A 17,702-nucleotide genomic window follows, 5' to 3' on the forward strand; every position below is an offset into this window, starting at 1 on the left:
ATGCCTTTAAAAATCACACCCAACCCGGAACATTGCCGAGAAAAATTTGTAGTAGATATTTATTCATCTGAGGGAAAACATTACAACAGTTGCATTGATATTTATTCTAAATTCGCTACACTTGAGCAAATTAAAACTAAGGATTGGATAGAATGCAGAGACGCATTAATGCGCATTTTTAATCAATTAGGTAAACCCAAATTACTAAAGGCAGACAGAGACGGAGCTTTCTCCAGTTTAGCTTTCAAGCGATGGCTTGAAGGAGAAGAAATCAAATTACAGCTCAATACAGCAAAAAACGGGGTAGCAGACGTCAAAAGATTACACAAAACCATAAATGAAAAAATTCGTATAATCAATTCATCTGATGATGAAGAAGTCAAATTAAGGAAGATAGAAACAATCCTCTACACATACAACCAAAAAATTAAACATGACACTACTGGACCTGCTCAAATTTTCTTATACGCTGGGCATCCAATATTAGACACTCAAAAACTTAAAGAGAAGAGAATAGATAAAATAAATTAAGACATACAGGAATTTAATATTGACACTAATTACAGAAAAGGTCCACTACAACAAGGCAAATTTGAAAACCCATTTAAACCAACCAAAAATGTGGAACAGATAAACCCTGACCATTACAAAATCACTAATAGAAATAGAGTTACGCACTACTACAAAACTTTAACCCCAAATACTAAACTATGACACACGTGAGAATGTGAACAGCCAAAACATTTTAAACATTAAAACATTCACTTGGATTAAATACAATAATAACCAATTATTAATAATATCCCACAAATAATAACCAAATAATAATAATCCTACAATAATAACCAATTATTAATAATATCCCACATACCAATTTACTTTTCACTAATAAAGACAATTAAAATAATTAATAATAAAATTATTAATCACTTAAATCCAATTTGTAATTTTAAGCCAGTGCACAGGAACGAAATAATAAAATACATAAAACCAAACACAATTGTAACCTGGAACTTAACCCAAACAATTATTAACCAAATTTGCCAAAATTCAATTAATAATATAAAAACAGAAGGAAACAAAATGATTAGAGTAACGCAATGCAAAATAGAAATCAATAGTATATTTTAAGTCAAAATCTGTTAAAACCAGAAATATATTTGATACCACTATACACACTACTTAATATACATAACAAAAATAAAAATTGTAAAACACAACGACATTGTTGAGATGATTTCAGAGAACAATATTGCACTTTACATACTAATGATTATTGTAATAATTGCACTAATTTTGTTGTACCTATTTTTAAGATATGTATCATTAAAACCATTTATGATGCTATATGCAAAACTTAAAATAAGAAAAAATCAAAATCAAAACACACCACAACAAACAGAAATAGAAGAAACTCCATTTCCCACACTATATCCATCAATCCCAGCCCAAGTATAGGCTTCTCTTTAAGGGAAGGGGAGTGACGTATTTTGGTGGTCAAAGAACCATAATGTATCCCAGCTGCGCAGCATCCATTTCTAATAAAGAATTCTTTGGCAGCGGCACTCAGCCGTTCGTGAAAACATCCTAAAGGCTGACCTTTAGGATTTGACTGCTTTACTTGTTTACTTTTATATATATAGGGGCGTAATCACATAATTAGCACTGTCTAAAGAAATAAGAATATGCTGAGTGGCAAAAACCACACAATCCACATCCACTCATTGTTTTCAGTCAATATCCCAAGTGGGCGATCTCGCATCCGAAATAATATAAACAAATGGGCAATATGTCACATATTCACATAAACAGCACTTTCGGAAGAAATACAGAGTGGCAACTTCACGCAATGTATACAATCCACATCCGCTAGCTGTATACAATCAATATCCTAAGCGGGCGATCTCGCTCCAGAAATAATGTTAACATAAGGGCAGTATAAGAAAGATTTTTGTCACTAACATTTAGTCTTAAGCTGATATCCGAAAAAAGAAAAAAAAACTCGTCAAATATTTCTTTTCAGCGTTGTCCTTAGTCAGCTGACGGGACATTTATTTGATTCAATACAAATTTTTATATTTTTTATGTTATATTTTATTTTTGTTTATGTTTATGTTATATATTTTTATTGAATCAAATAAATGTCCGATCAGTTGACGGGATATATACAGTGTGTTTTACGGAATGCCGTACTTATATGCCTTTATAGGCCTAATTAAGTGATGATCCTGTCATGTATAATACCATAATTATGGTATTATGTATAATACCATAATACCATAATTATATTTCCCAATGTAAACAGAATAAATCACCATGGTTAGTACACCCAATACCACAGAGTTATTATCATGAATTTAGTTTATATTCGTGCGTGCTCCGGTGATCGAATTCAAACTGTCAAACGTACGTCGACAAAAGTTATCGGGTCGACCCCCATAATTATAAAATATAAAAAATTCATTGATTATTTTAAAGAAGGTCCAAAAGTATTGTTCGTAAATAATGTTATCTGAATTATCTGAATTAAAACTGTGGAAAAAGTGGACTGGAGAACAGTTTAAACAGCTGTTTACTGTTTACGAAACATTATAATAGCAAAAATTTAGAGAAAACCAGCGCACCTAAAAACGAAATCGATAATTTTGCCTAAATCGAAATCGACAAAAATTACGATTATGTGTTTGCTGATCCTTAATTATTTAGATTGGATATTGTTTCAGTTATAAGATCGGGAAAGCTTAGTTCTTTTAATAGCAACTATGTCGCCGACTTTGTACGTTTAGGCTGGTCTTCGTCGTAGATTGTATCTCTTTTTGTTCTCGTTCTCGTTTTGAATCTGGAGAATATGTCTCTTTTCTTGAATTCTAAGTTGATCACACTCGTCGTTAGAATTCTGAATCATTTTATCGTCTAGCATCTGCTGAATCCTTGAATTCAATTTCAGGCGCATCTTCGTGCCCGTTAATAGATCGAATGGTTTAGTGCTTCTAGCAAAAGTTGAGTTGATGACTTGTTGTACGCAACTGACGAATTTATGCCATTGTAGTGGGTAGTCAATTGAAAGTTTTGAAAGGATTGAAACCATTGTATAGTTCAACCTGTCAACCTGGCTATTATCCAAAATGTTGCTTTGATCTTGAAGACTTGCAACGGCATCTTTTGTAGATGTTGATTTGGATAGAGCCAGCAGAATTTTATGAAATTGTCGATTACTGGTAATACTGCTTATACTGCTTTTGCGTTTGCTCTAGAAGTCCAAGAAAATTTATATATTGCGTTTGAAGCGGTTACTTATCTTTACTGAGTGGATGAAGTTCCACGTAATGTAGCTGCCTTTGCTGGTTAAGTCCCTGAAGATAGCGTTTACATGACGCTGGAATACACTTGGCAAATTGGAAAGACCGGAAGGTACCCGCAGAAACTCAATTTGTCAGTTGTAAGTGACGAACAATGCCGTTTCGCTGATGCCGTCTTCAATCGGTTTTATTGTCAAAAATGTAACGTTCGGCATAAGAAAATCTTCGGGACCGTGAGTATATCGGTATATCGTCGTTCAGAATCAAAGCATTTTAATGTTGGTTTACTTTGTGCTTACCAGATTGTAGGATTTCATAATATTGTGGACTGTTCCTTTAGATTTATTGCTTTCTGTTGGTTTAATGTCTGTCGGTTGTCGGTTTCGTGATCTTCAATATACATTTTGAGATTTGAACTTATTTCAAGTTCTGATGTGATAGGTTTTGTAACTTTTACTCCTTCACTGTTTACTGTAAATTGAGCTTGTTTACAAAACTCGTCACCCAACGCCATTTCTTAGTCGAAGAGGCGCGATTCTACGACGAGAAAATATGTTAAAAATTCTGCCTCCTATTGACGATTTGACCTTATTTTTCTCTGATACATTTTGCAGTCCCTTAGCTTTAGCTCGTTAAGTTTCTTATAAGTATCATGTGTTATTAAATTATATTTGCTTCCGGTGTTTATCAGAACAGTGTACTTTTCGTTATATATTTCCACTGCACATAAAAGAATGAGTAAATCACAGCTTGCACATGTTGAAAATACTTTCTACCCTTGCTCTTGTTTTCACAAGTTGCCACTTGGGTATAAAGTATGTGCAAAAAGTATTCCTGTAAACTTTTGCCTTTCCTAATCTTACTCTCCGATATGAGCTTATTTAGCTGAGCAGTGTTGGTTGCGGTTTTAAATTCATCTAAAAGGGGGATTTTCAGCTTTGCCCAACTTGTTAATTGACGCTCACTGTTGGAAAACATCTTTACGAAGCCGTGCAACGACCGCTTTGAAAAATTAAATTTCAGTGAGTCATTCCATAACATTATAGTCGACATGTCTTTAAATTCATTCACCCACACTTCTAATGACAGATTGTCTTTGCCACTGAAAGATCGAGCTGAGTCCTCTATATCTCGAAAGCTTAAAGCTAACTTCATTTTTCTGATTACTTTTGTTACTTCTGCCGCTGATATTGATACAGTCAGTCTCTTCCTGAGTTACTTCGCCGATTTTATTGTCTGTTTCATACTCTTCGCTGTTAGTCATTTTCCTCGCAAAAATCTGCTTCGACTTTCTTATGTTGCAAAATACATATGTGTTTTGCCAAGTCGGTCCTATCGTGTTGCAGTTTTAGCGAATTGCAAATTGTAGCAAGATCCATATCATTGTCTGCGATGTAATTCATTTCTTTTCGATTTGACTCGTCGTAATCATAGCCTCGAAATTCTCGCAAACGTTTTCTGTTATTTCTGTCTCCCTATATTTCCATTACGAATATATGCCGGAGCAAAGCCTTTCAAGTATGTTCACACAATCCCACTGAGTTATTTTTATTTTGATGTGTTTACTGATCATTGATTGGCTATTGTTTAAGGGGTTTCGCCGAGATCGTCGTTCGCCGGCACGTCTTCTACTTCCTCGTCGTAAAAACCTCATCTTTCCACCGTTTTTTCTGTCCTCCTCCCGAAATAGAAGTCTTTTAAAGGCTCGCCACGTCGTTAGCTTCTCCTAGTCATCGTTATATAAGCTAGGATGACCAGTCATTCTGCGTTCCCGGACCATTCCCTCATATCTAAACATTCTCAAATACTCGATATACATGCAAAACCAAGGAATGCGTCCATAGGTCTTTCACGGGGTGCTTACAGATTCATTGCTCAGGAAGCAGGAAAGAGACCAAAAGGACAAGTATCTTTAATACCTCTGGAAGTTATGTGGAGTTATGCAATAATGTTCCACTCGAATTCCACTTCGTACTAGGGACCTCTCTGGAGCGCATACAGCGACAGTCGACCGCTGTATGTGTGCAGACGTAGTATAAGCTTATGCATTGTGAATTTGACAAAATGTAACATTTATATTTTGGTAAATAGTAATAATAAAATAATGACAACAAAAACATATTGTAATTGTGCTAAATATTGCCAAAATAGGGAAATAGTAATTATTTAGGTATTTTTGTAATTTGATGTGCTCATTTTAATTTTATGCTGGTAGGTCTGTTTTTTGTTATACAAGGTTGAGTTTTAATTGATCATTTTATATACAAAATTTGATTGTCCCACTTGATTGACCTTATTTATGCAAAACTCTTAAAATCTCTTAATTTTTTAAATCAAAATTGATATCGGCTTGAAAATCGTCTTCTCCCACAAATATGCACACATAAACAATTTCTTGCGTATGCCTTAACTTACTCAAGGAAATGCGTAAAAATATTAGATTTGATTCTAACTGAACGAAATAAGCTGCAAGCCACTGTATGAGTATACGTTGAACTGCAAAGAAATGCCGATGTTAAATTAATCATAATCCACGTCAATATAAATATTATATATCAATTTACATTACAGGTCTGGGGACATATGTATGTAAGTTAATGGATAAACATATATACAAGCATACTATGTACATACCTAAGAACCCATGACATCACGTATATCTAGTTGCCTTTTTATATGAAAATTAATAAATAACACTTTTAAATTATAAAAAGTTAAGTAATTTAGACACAACTTATGTACAAAACTACTAGTTTCAGCAACGAAAAATCGACATCAACTGGATAGCAGATGGTACCTCCTCTTCTTAATGATTTTACTTTTCCATATATATATGTATTACATATGTATGTATTACACAGAATTCAGTATATTTGACCTATACACTAAAGATTTACTAAGCCATATATCAAGATGTTTGTGTAAACTGCTGAAGGAATCGAGATGTATTCACATTAACTTCAACCTTACACAATTTTCAAATTCAATTTGTGAACTTATGCGTATATATGCAAACTAAAATTGATACCATATGATTATTTCAAAAAATAATTTTTATATATTATTATCTAATATTTATTCGGTAATAGACTTTTTCACTTATACTATTACAAGAGACTTTATTAACATTTAATCTTTGTTCACGATCTCGTCCCGATTCAGACTGATCTTCTAATTCATCATCCTTGTCCAATCAACCTCGCCCAGAAGCTTTTTATTCGAAACATTTTGAACTTTCAATTATGTTTGGCCGTTTTTGTTTGGATACAAATATAATATGTATGAATTTTATTATTAATGTAGAAATCGAATACAAAATGATTAAAATTAATAATATAAATGAAATTGATATTTTCCAATTGAAAATTTTAATAAATTGGTTTAAAATATTAATGTTGACAAGGGTACGTTCTGAGTTGTTGGATTTTATATAATCTGCCATTTCCAGTTTCTTACAGTGGTTAGTGGATATGTACTCAAGAATTTTGTTTTTCCAAATTGATGAATGAAATATTATTTATTGTAGTTGTGCCGTTATTGTTTACATTATTATTTCCATTTATAAGAATGGAATGATATCTATATTCATATTTTTTCTCTTATTTTAGAGCAAATTGATTTTTCTTCATTTAGTCAGCGGGTAAAACAAGTTTTATCTTTACTTAAAATATCATATACCATTACAATTATTAAAAAGTTCGTTCTTAAAATTAGATATTTCATAGAAAGTATTTTCGCATTTTGCGACCTGATTACATATTTGTCAATATAATAAATTTCGCATCCATTTGTTATTACAGGTATTTGATATAAAAGTAAACACGCGGCTGATGCATCGATTTCATTATTAACGAAATCTGAGCCTGACACAGCCATAACACAGCATATTGTTTGCTATAAACTGTAAGTATTTATTTCTCCTCGAATATCTGTTCAAACAGGAAGTTGCATATTTATTTTAGAATACTCCTTTTCAATTTTATTCATAATCTTATTTTCGTAATTTTTTATTTGATTTAAATTATCCTTAGATTATGAATTTTTTCTTTATCGGAAAATTCAACGACGGCGTGTTCAGGATTTGTGCTTTATAAACTTCCTTCGCTCATTACCGTTTCGGTTTTAAATACCTTTTGTTCATCAAAGTATTTTTTTATAATATATTTTAATGGATTCACATTTTTTTCCTCAATTAAACACAAATCGTTTTTTTCGCATTGTCACAATATTCGAGCTTTTTTTCGATTGCACCCAATTAATTAATTAATTAATTTGTTTCAAATATTGTTAATATATGATAATATTTTATAATTGAGTATCCATGAACTGCAGATATTCTCTTGTAAGTTGGCAATTCTTTTTTATTTTCATAAATTCCCTTTTTGATATAGAAAGATGTGGCTCCTGTGTCAACTTATATTTTTAATTGTTTTTTATTTCTGTCTATTCTTGTTATATGAGGCATTATGGTTCGGATCTAAAAAATAATCTTCATTGATGTTACTTATTCTTATTCTGGGCTGGTTGACTTACGGTCCCAGTTGCTTCCCTTTTTAATGGGATATGAGATTCAGTTTTTTGTGCTAGGTATCGATTAAAATTATTTCTTGGCGAAAAGTTATTTTAATTCTCTCTGTTAATTCTTATACCTCCGTTTATTATTTTTAGGCCGACGATAGTAGCTAGTATTCGGACGATTTTCATACCTTATTGAACTATCTACATTGGTTCTGGTAGGGGTTGTACCTTAGAATTGTTATTTTAATTCCAATTATTATTATGTCCAAAGTTCTCGCTTGGCGGCCAATTATTATTCCCATTATTATTCTTATTATTATTCCAATTATTATTCATTCTATTTGATGTATTATTATGCTGTCTGGGATCTAATGGATTAAATCTTATGTTGTTTCCCTGATTTTTGTTTTCATTCCAAAACTCATAATACCTATTTGCGAATTGGGCTCGTTGTTGTTGACTCTAATTCCTGACACTTTGCCAGAGCATTTGGCAAGTCTGGTGGGCTTAGGGAAAAGAGTGTTTCTAAGATTGACCCGCTCAATCCAGAAATAAAAATTCTAAGAGCGTTGCTCCTAATTGTTTTATTAGTTTCTTTGGTTATTTTACTGTCTTTTCCATAAGTCATAATTATATTTATGAGTAATGTCATTTTCTTGTTTACTTCGTTGTAGAATTCTGTAATGCTTAAGCGTCCCTGTCTAAGGATGCTAAATTCTGATTCGAGAATATGGATTGGTCTTTTATCGTTATAATTAAAATCCAATCTGGAAAGAATTGCTTGGAAGTTTAAAACCGTACCATGGTTAATTAGAGCATCATGTGCTGCTCCCATGATATTATTACGTAGAATTGTTAAAGCGATAAAAAATTGCTTTGAATTTTTATAGACTCATGGCAGTTTCTGGCGTTTCTCTCCAGCCTACATATTGGGTTATTTCACCTGTGAACTTTTGTAAGGATTTAACTACTTCTAGGGTAGTTTCGCATTTTATACTTGGGTCAATTGTTTGGATTTTATAATCCTCCACTACATTTCTGCTAGCGCTTAACAGCCCTTCTATCTCTTCAAATTTTCTGGTCACTTCACCGAATTGTACATTTATTAATCGGTTAAATAATTCAATTGTCAGTTTGGTGGCGCTGGATCCTCCGCCCGCAGATAAGGTTGGTTCTGACCCTCCGGTTGCCAAATTTTCCAGATTATTTTCTTTAATAAATTGTTAAAATTGATGTTGTAATGTTTACTTTTAAATTTGTATAGTATTCCCAGTATCTTGCTCTTATTTTATTAATTTCTTTTAAAGACTTAATAGTATTTTCCGCTCACAATACTTTCCGTTTGAGTCTTCTTTCCGTTTAGTTGTCTTTACTTTCTGTTGGGGTCTTCCTCCAGTTTAATTGTCATTAAATATTAAATTCTTCGTTGGATTATTGCATTAATTTATTTCAATTAAGTTTTTACAGGATCATTATCACAGTTGTCGTTGGATTAATGTGGATTTTTTCTACTAAAAATGTGAGTTGTTTTCGCAATCGAAAAATGGACTGCCAAATGGAATATGGCCATTAACTCCTCAAAGTCAGCCTGTGTAACTTTTTCCCTGCGACCCGGAACCTGCACAGATCTGACCTTCGATGGAAGCCCTATCACCAATGCTAGATCGCACTGCTACCTAGGAGTTCATCTAGATCGGAGACTGACCTGGAGGGCCCACATCACGTCGGTCAAATCTAAGTCACTGGCGAAGCTAAAAAAGCTCGACTGGCTCTTCCACTCCAGCAAACTTCAAATGAGCTCCAAGGCTCTTTTAATCAAAGCTATTCTCTCTCCAAGGTGAAGTTATGCCATCCAGGTATGGGGAACTGCCGCCAAATCCCAGCTTAATAGGCTCCGTGTGGTCCACTCGAGAGCTGCACGTCACGCATCTGGGCTCCCCTGGTACGTGACGAACTTGGTCATCGAAAGAGATCTGAAAGTTACCCTTCTTGGGGATCAGATTAATTTCCACAGCAGCCGTTATGCCGACAGGCTTATGGCCCACCCGAACCGACTAGCAACTATCCTAGCTAATCCCATCTCCCTCCGAAGACTGAAGAGGGTACACCCCAGCGATCTCCTTACCCGGAGGATAATTTAACATATTACATTTTAAGTAATTGATAACTAGACTAGATTTTTCTTTCTTTTGTACTTTATAATTAAGATACCACTTGGTCTCATTTATCTTTATCACACATTAGGTTAAGTTCAGAGGAATTACTGAACGATTCCTTTTGAAACCTTAATAAATAGAATTAGTTACTAAAAAAAGATGTTAGATGTCGTTTGATTAATGTGTAATTTTTTTCCAAAAAATGTGAGTTGTTGGCGGCGCGAGTTTCGTTTTATATTTTATTTATCATTCATTTTTTAAAACCTTTTTAGAACTCTTGAAGTAGACCGCCCCACGACGGGCGACAATTAAAATTATTACTATTTAATCATTTATAAAAATAATTTGAATTTTTTATTATTTAATATTTATTCGGTAATAGACTTTTTCACTTATAGTATTACAAGACACTTTTTTATAGCTTATCTTTGACTTGAAGCTGTTCACGATCTCGTTCCGATTCAGATAGATCTTCTAATTCTTCAACTTGATCCAATCAACCTCAGCCAGAAGGTTTTCATTCGCAACTTTTTGAACTTTCAATTATGTTTAGGATAAAAGCTTTATGTTTAAATTATTTCACTTCATTGTGAAATTGAAATTTGCTGACTGATGCAGTTTGATTAGAGCGCAATAAGTTGATCATGGCTTGGTCTCCAAGCGGAAGTTGTGTTTACTTTAAGTTTGGTTATTTATTGTTGGCGACAACGGGTGGCGACAAAAACAAGGGCAAAGGCAATGCTGCTGAGATTGGAGTTTGAAATTTGTTTATCAATTGGGGTAGAGTGCTATATTTACGGCTTGGATAATTGAGAAGCTGCTGAGATTGGAGTTTGAAATTTGTTTATAAACTAGGACAGAGTGCTGTATTTACGGGTTGGATAAATTACACAATATTGCAATTTTTTAAATCCTTAGATGGAAATGTATTTATATAAAAAGCGTACAACGAACGTCTATGCAACTTAAAATAATGAGAAATTTTAATTATAGGATTATTTAAATATTTATATATATTTAAATTATGTTGGGGCTTTAGATAACATAAATAATATTAGTGACGCCTTGAGGGTGGAGACGTTTGAGTCTCCTTTTCTTTCTTGATCTGGGATCTGCACTGCGAAGTGCCTTTTGTCCTTGTGATTTTTCTACGCTGTAAATCCTATTTTGGTGAGCTTAAGGTCACGTTCAGTGCAACTTTTATACCACCGGTGATTTTGCGCAAAGTTTTTTACTTAAGTACTCGCAATACTTTCAGGTGGGTTTTGGCAGCAAACTTCGAAAACATAAAATGGGCCAGGAGCTAATATTATTTTCTAAGGCCAGTTTGAGTCTTGGTGGCATTAGCCAGTACAATTTCGCAATCTTAGACTGCTAGAAATTTTTAAATTGTTAGTTTAGGTCTTAGGTCAGATCATAGAAAAAGTAGATCGGTGAAAATATATCACAAATAAACGGCGATAAAAAACAAATGTTTTTTAAGTTTGGTCATGGCAGTTTTGTCAGGTTTCCGGAAATTAAATTTAAAAGAACCGAAACATATTTTAATTTTTGTTGAGCGTCTTGTGACTTTTCGAATGGACGTGACAACGTTCTGTTGTCTAGCTTTTATAACTCTCCAGATCACGAAGTTTACACGGACTGACTAGATCATGAATACATATAATTTACTTGGGAAGGCTTTTATTTACTTATTTTCTTGACGTTACTTAAGGTGAATTCTGAAAAAATGACCAACTTAAAGGACTTTGCAGGAAAATTACAAAAAATTATCCACAGTTTTTGAGATATTTGCATAACAGTGGGTCCAGCTATAAATCAGCCCATACATAATACGGGTTGGTGGGGGTTGGTGTACACTTAAGAGGTGTAACTTGGTGTAACTTAAGAGATTACATAGATGCATGGCCAGATAGCTTGGGTGGTTCAGTCTTTTACTGTATCTTCCACTGAGGCGGGAGATCTCCTCTGCTACCCATGGCATTCCATGCTCCTTGTGTATTGTGGAGTTCTCGTCTGCGACTAACCTCAGGCACTTGTTTTGGAAGCGCTGGATACGTATGTCCATATTGGCTTCAGTATGGCCTTGTAAAGGAGAAGTTATAGGATATCCCTCAGTTTGGACCTTTTCGCGATGAGCCAGTGCAGTTGCTTTAGGCGCAGGTCAGCCTGGTGTCGCTTGGAGATCAGGTGAGGGAGTTAGAGAGGGGGTCTCTCGGTCTACCCAGTACTGCAAAGAAAGACAACACCGACCCAACAACAAGGGACTGAGAGCCGAGCGAAAGTTCAAAGAAGATCGCCAATACGAACTCGGACGAAGACGCATTTATGAGAAGCATGCAACTTTTGTAATAAAGAGATTTATTCTTATTTCATACCTCAAACTTCTCAGTTGTTTATTTTGGAAGCTTTCCTCCTCGTTTTAACCATGGATCGAGGGCATCCAGTTGGCTTTGAATGATGGCTGATGCTTCTTGGGGTTCTGAGGCGGAGGCTAGGAAGGCGGTGTCATCAGCGTATGTGGCCACTATAAGGCTCCGGGAGGGTGTGATGTGAAGGTCTGCTGTGTACAGCGTGTAGAGGATTGGTCCAAGAACGCTGCCTTGAGGTACTCCGGCTCTTATTGGTCTAGGCGTGCTGTTTGTTGATTCACATCTGACTTGGTACTCTCTACCCTCCATAAAAGATTTGAGGAAGGCGAAGTGGGAACTGGGAAGGTGCATCTTTATTTTGAAGTGGAGTCCATTGTCACAGACTTTTTCAAACGCCTGTTTGATGTCCAGCATTATGGCGCAGCAGTATTGCTTCCTTTCGAACGCTTTTAGTATGCGCTCAACAAGCCGGTGGCATTGCTCTAGTGATCGGGGATCAGACCGGCCTCATCCAGTACTGGCAACACTCTGCGCTATAAACGATAAGAGGCTAGATTGGCTTCAGGTTCACCAGGTTTGAGGATAGTGATCACTTCGGCGCGTTTCCTGTGTTTCCAGTGTTGGCCAGCAACTGGGAGCAAAATACGGGCAAATTCATAGTTGTTGCGTCGATGCGATCAGGGAGGGAGACTTCCCGTTTCTCAGTGAAGCAATTTCCTGCGCGATCTCTTTTGGGGCGCCTTTTTTCGGCCACGATGGCAGCGATTTCTGGGGACCACAGGTGCAAGTCTCTTTCGGGAGTTCTCGGGGTCGTAGCGGGAGGAGGGTTTGCAAACTCAGCGGCACTGTGCATCTCCTTGTTGAGTTTTTCTATGGCCGCATCTATGTGGCTTGGTGTGGAGATGTTGGGTCTAGGTTTAGGGAGGAGAGCATCCAGAACGTGAACTTAGGGGCGTTTGTGTTCCCCGTGAGTCTTCTGACCGTCGTTTTCCTGAGGACGGGGATATTGAGGAGTAGGTTGACGGCGCTGTGATCCGAGAGGAGCTTGTCATAGGTGGTGCATGATAGTCTTGTGCGACCTATGACTTTGGAGATGGCAATGTCCAGCAGATCCGGCGGCTTTGAAGGGTCTGAGGGCCAGTGTGTGGGCTCTCCAGTTGAGAGACAGTCCAGATTTTTGCGCTGCAGGTATTTGTGGAGCGTTTTACCTTTGGGGTTGCTTTTGCGGGACCCCCACCAGGATGGGTGGTTGGCTGTGATCGCATCCGCGGATGTTGAAGTGGGATCTGGGGCAAAAATGGGATTCATAAACCAAAAGTACGTCGATGTTGTCAGTTTTGATGAGGTGCTCAACTTCGCCTTTGCTTCCCTGCAAGGCGAAGTGTGTCCGAACCCCTGGCATCTGAAGCCCTGCGGTACATCGTAGAACTTCAGTGGAGGCTTAACGGTGACGACCGACCTACAAATCCTCTTAATTTTGTAAATCTCGGTATTGTTGCTCGCTGGTTCCAGATTTACAAAGAAGATCCCCAGGGGTTCTTTGGATTTTCTGCCAATAGGATTATGCAGATCTCTTTCAGTTTGGTCGTGTCTCTTTAGCTCCTCTTTAATCTCTGTCTGGTCCGTTGTATGATGAAGTACTTTTATGACCATAACGTTGGGAAAACCTCATTTATGTTATGCATGTGCTCCTGTAGGGTCCGTCCAGTCCCTATAAAATCGTCCTGATATGCGAAGGCGTGTGGAATCATCTCGGGTCCTATCACTTGGTCCAGCGCGGAGTGCATTCCGAATGGCATAATTATACCCGTTACTCATACAGTAAAAGTATATAAGTAAGCTGAGATATACTCAACTTAGAGCTCTATTATTATAGTAAATTATAGTTAACAATTGTTAACCACATTTAGGTTTTCTTTTAACAACTTTCTGCTTTACTTCACGCTTGCGGCTGTCTCTGCGGAATTCCACACACCGAATGCCGTCTTTTATGTTCTCCTTTGTCGCTCTGCTTTTATTCTGCTGTCGCTTCTACTGCTGTTCTGCTGTCGCTTCTCTTGCCGCGCTCTTATTTGGACCCTTCTTTTCATCCATGACCGCAATAATCTCAAGCATCTGTCCCAGATTATCAATCATCCTCATTGTCCTGGACATGTCGCTACATCTTCATATAATCACAAATGGTGGAAGTGTTAGATGGGCCTTCAAAATCTGCTGCATTTCGAACGTCGGATTTGTCATTATATGTATATATATTCTTCAGTCAACTTCTTTTCGCGCGCCTTTTTTGCCTTCCTTATTAGATTTCTCATACTTCTGTCTCCAACCTAGAGCCTCCTTCTCAAATTTCTTGATGTGCTTGGAAATCTGCTCAAGCTCCATCGTGTAGACGACGCATGCCTCATTGAACTGCTGGACGGTAAGATCCTTGGATGAACATGGATGAAATTTTAGGCAAGTTGTAGGAAATGTAAATACTTATACAACAATTGTTTTATCGAAAGGCCTCACCAAATCGAAATGGATCCTAAGTCCATACCAAAAACTGCATTTTCTACTTTATTTGCATTTGCGAGCTCTCACCCTATTTCTAATAAAAGCGCAGGATTACAACGTTGAAGAATAAAACCAAGTGAGTACAAAATAAAATATTTGGAATGAAGAGGAAAATATGTAGCAGAGGCTTTATACTTCGTTGAAAATGAAGAAAAAATGATAAGTAAAGAAGAAGAAGAAGATATTTGAACATCAGCAACAATACATAATGCATTAAAAAGTAACGGAAATTATATTAAAATCACTGAAAACCCTATAAATCATTTTAATACACAAATAGAATTTATAAAAGAATCCATAAACCAAGAACTAAAACTAAAAGCATCATAAAATACTTCGAAACGACTCTACCATAGGCAAAAGCCTTCTAAATAAAATATTTTCTAAATCAACCTAGCGTAATTTACATATATAATGTCAGTGACTTTTCAATTTTTCAAAATGCGTATTATGAAATTATTAACCCAAACAGTTGCATTACAATTTTACAAAGTATAAATAAACTAAAGGTCACAAACTCTTGTAGGGGTACTATAAACCCTATTATTTAAATAAAACTGGAACGCAGGATTTAGCCTCTTAAGTTTATTCGGTACTTTGCATTTCCAACTTTAGCAATCGACTGACTCCCTCTCCGTTACTGATCTGCCTCTCTGCTTGTTGCTACAGAGCCGATGTTGCGAAACAGAGAGAATGCCACCCGAAAGCGAACCATGACTTAATATTTATACACTTAATGTTTATATACTATGTTGCTATACTGAACTTATGTATGCGTACTTCTAGCCTACTACAATTCGACCATCCTGACATTTAAGATCACCTGATCTTGTCGAAATTTTCAACTTATACTTATTACATTGTTCTTATTCGCTATTTGCTTAAAATATTTTTTTTTTTTATTTTTATTTTTCTTATCTTTAGTTATACAAATTTATTTTCTACTCCCTATCCAATGTTTAATATTTTGACTACTCCAGACACCTTGATATGGATTTCGCGCCAACTGAAAATCTTCAACATCTTTAATTAAAAACCTATCATTTTTCAATACCTTCTCTATTACATATGGACCCTTATGTTTAGGTATTAGCTTTCTAGCAACTCCTCCTGTACCATCGAAATTCTTAACCATAATGTAATCTCCTACTTTGTACTGCGTACTTTCTTTTTTCTTATTATTATATCTTTTTTCATTATACCTCTGTGCTTTTAATTGCGATTCCGATCCTTTTCTTATAATTTCTTTCAGGTCTCTAATTTCACTAACATTATCTAACTCTTCTAATTTTTGTCTTAATTCATCAAAAACTTTTCCTTTTTGTTCAATTCCAAACAACATCTTGCTGGGAGATTCCGCTACACTTCTTTGTTTGGTATTATTCAGAGAAAATTCTACGTCTTCAATAACTGCATCCCAATGCAATCCCTTTTCAATGTCTGTTAATTTAGCTATCATAGGCCCTACTATTCTATTGACTCTTTCTACCTGTCCATTGGCCTGGGGTGAACCTGTCGCTATCTTTATGTGTTTAATATTATACTCTTCCATACATTTTGCAAAATCTTCGGATGTAAAACAGGTCCCCCTATCTATATACTATAAAGCTAGAATTACTTCCTTTGTGTTCGTTGTTTTTGTTGCGTATAACCTAACATATTTAGTGAATCCATCTATTATTACAAACAGATGTTTTTTTATTCTACCATTATCTACCGGTCCATAATGATCGATATGTATTATCTCAAACGGCACGGTTCCCCTTTGGGATGCTATGCAGCATTCCTTCTTCTTTTCCCGACTTCTGTGAAAATGCCACACATCTCAAACAATTTCCTATATGCCTAACAACTTTTTCTTTCATATTCGAAAACCAATAAGTCTTAACAATAGCATCTATAACCTTATCTCTCCCTAAGTGACCTAATTCATTGTGATATTTATATAAAATTTTTTCTTCCATTTCTTCTGGTACACAAAACAACAATCTTCCACCATTTGCCTTCCTATAAAGGAAGGCATTCCTCTCATTTCAAAAATTTTATCTTCCGTTTTCTCTAACTTTTTCCTAATATCTTTCAACTTTTCATCTTTTGCTTGACAAATAATTAAATTATCTTCAAAACTATTAGTTTCTATCACTAATATGTTCGTATTTCTGCTCAATGCATCCACATGCTGCATATGCTTTCCTGCTTTATGAACTAACTCAAAATCGTACTCTAATAGTTCTAATGCCCACCTTGCAATCCTAGGATTTAATTCCACTCTATTTAACGTTAGAGTTAATGCGTTGCAATCCGTAACAATTTTAAATCTGTTTCCCTGTACATAGATTCTAAATCTTCTTAATGCATACAGGATAGCCAATGTTTCAAGTTCAAAACTATGATATTTGGCCTCATCCTTTGTTGTGGCTTTCGAGTAATAAAATATAGGGTGCCATTTCATATCCTCTTTCTTTTGCAATAACACTGCACCGAAGCCTTGTGCACTTGCATCTGTATGTAACTCTATTTCATCCTTATAACAATGTAACCCTAACACTGGAGCTTTCACTAACTTTTTCTTAAGTGTCTCAAAACATTCTACTCTTTTTCTTCAAACGAAAATTCTTTGTCTTTCTTCAATAAGTCATATAAAGGTTTTGCAATCGTTGAAAAACCCTCAATGAATCTTCTAAAATATGAACACAATCCTAAAAAGCTTCTGACATCATGCACCTTATCTGGTATTGGAAAATCTCTAATTGCTTCTATTCCCTTGTCATTGGCCTGTATTCCCTTACTTGTTATTAAAA

General features: G+C 35.6%; 1 protein-coding gene and 1 long non-coding RNA gene across 3 annotated transcripts in view; one reads left to right on the top strand and one right to left on the bottom strand.

Moving 5' to 3' along the window:
- The window catches only part of LOC116802433 (rho GTPase-activating protein conundrum), a 29,883-nt gene extending 23,718 nt beyond the window's left edge, over positions 1-6,165 (bottom strand). Inside the window, exons 1-2 of the mRNA XM_032726912.1 lie at positions 5,934-6,165; positions 5,715-5,795 (exon numbers count right to left, since the gene is read on the bottom strand). The gene's annotated coding sequence lies outside the window, so the exon portion shown is untranslated. The remainder of the gene's footprint in view (positions 1-5,714; positions 5,796-5,933) is intronic.
- Positions 1-9,425, top strand: part of LOC116802434 — a 60,010-nt gene extending 50,585 nt beyond the window's left edge. Inside the window, exons 1-3 of one of the 2 annotated variants that reach the window (XR_004362734.1) lie at positions 4,893-5,382; positions 7,100-7,202; positions 9,276-9,425. This is a non-coding gene — a long non-coding RNA (uncharacterized LOC116802434). Of the gene's footprint in view, positions 1-4,892; positions 5,383-7,099; positions 7,203-9,275 lie in introns of those variants that run through there. The other variant, XR_004362733.1, reaches the window with a different exon arrangement.
- The last annotated feature ends 8,277 nt before the right edge of the window (positions 9,426-17,702 follow it).

The sequence above is a fragment of the Drosophila sechellia genome, unplaced genomic scaffold, assembly GCF_004382195.2.
Source record: "Drosophila sechellia strain sech25 unplaced genomic scaffold, ASM438219v1 2R_2, whole genome shotgun sequence".
NCBI lineage: Eukaryota > Metazoa > Arthropoda > Insecta > Diptera > Drosophilidae > Drosophila > Drosophila sechellia.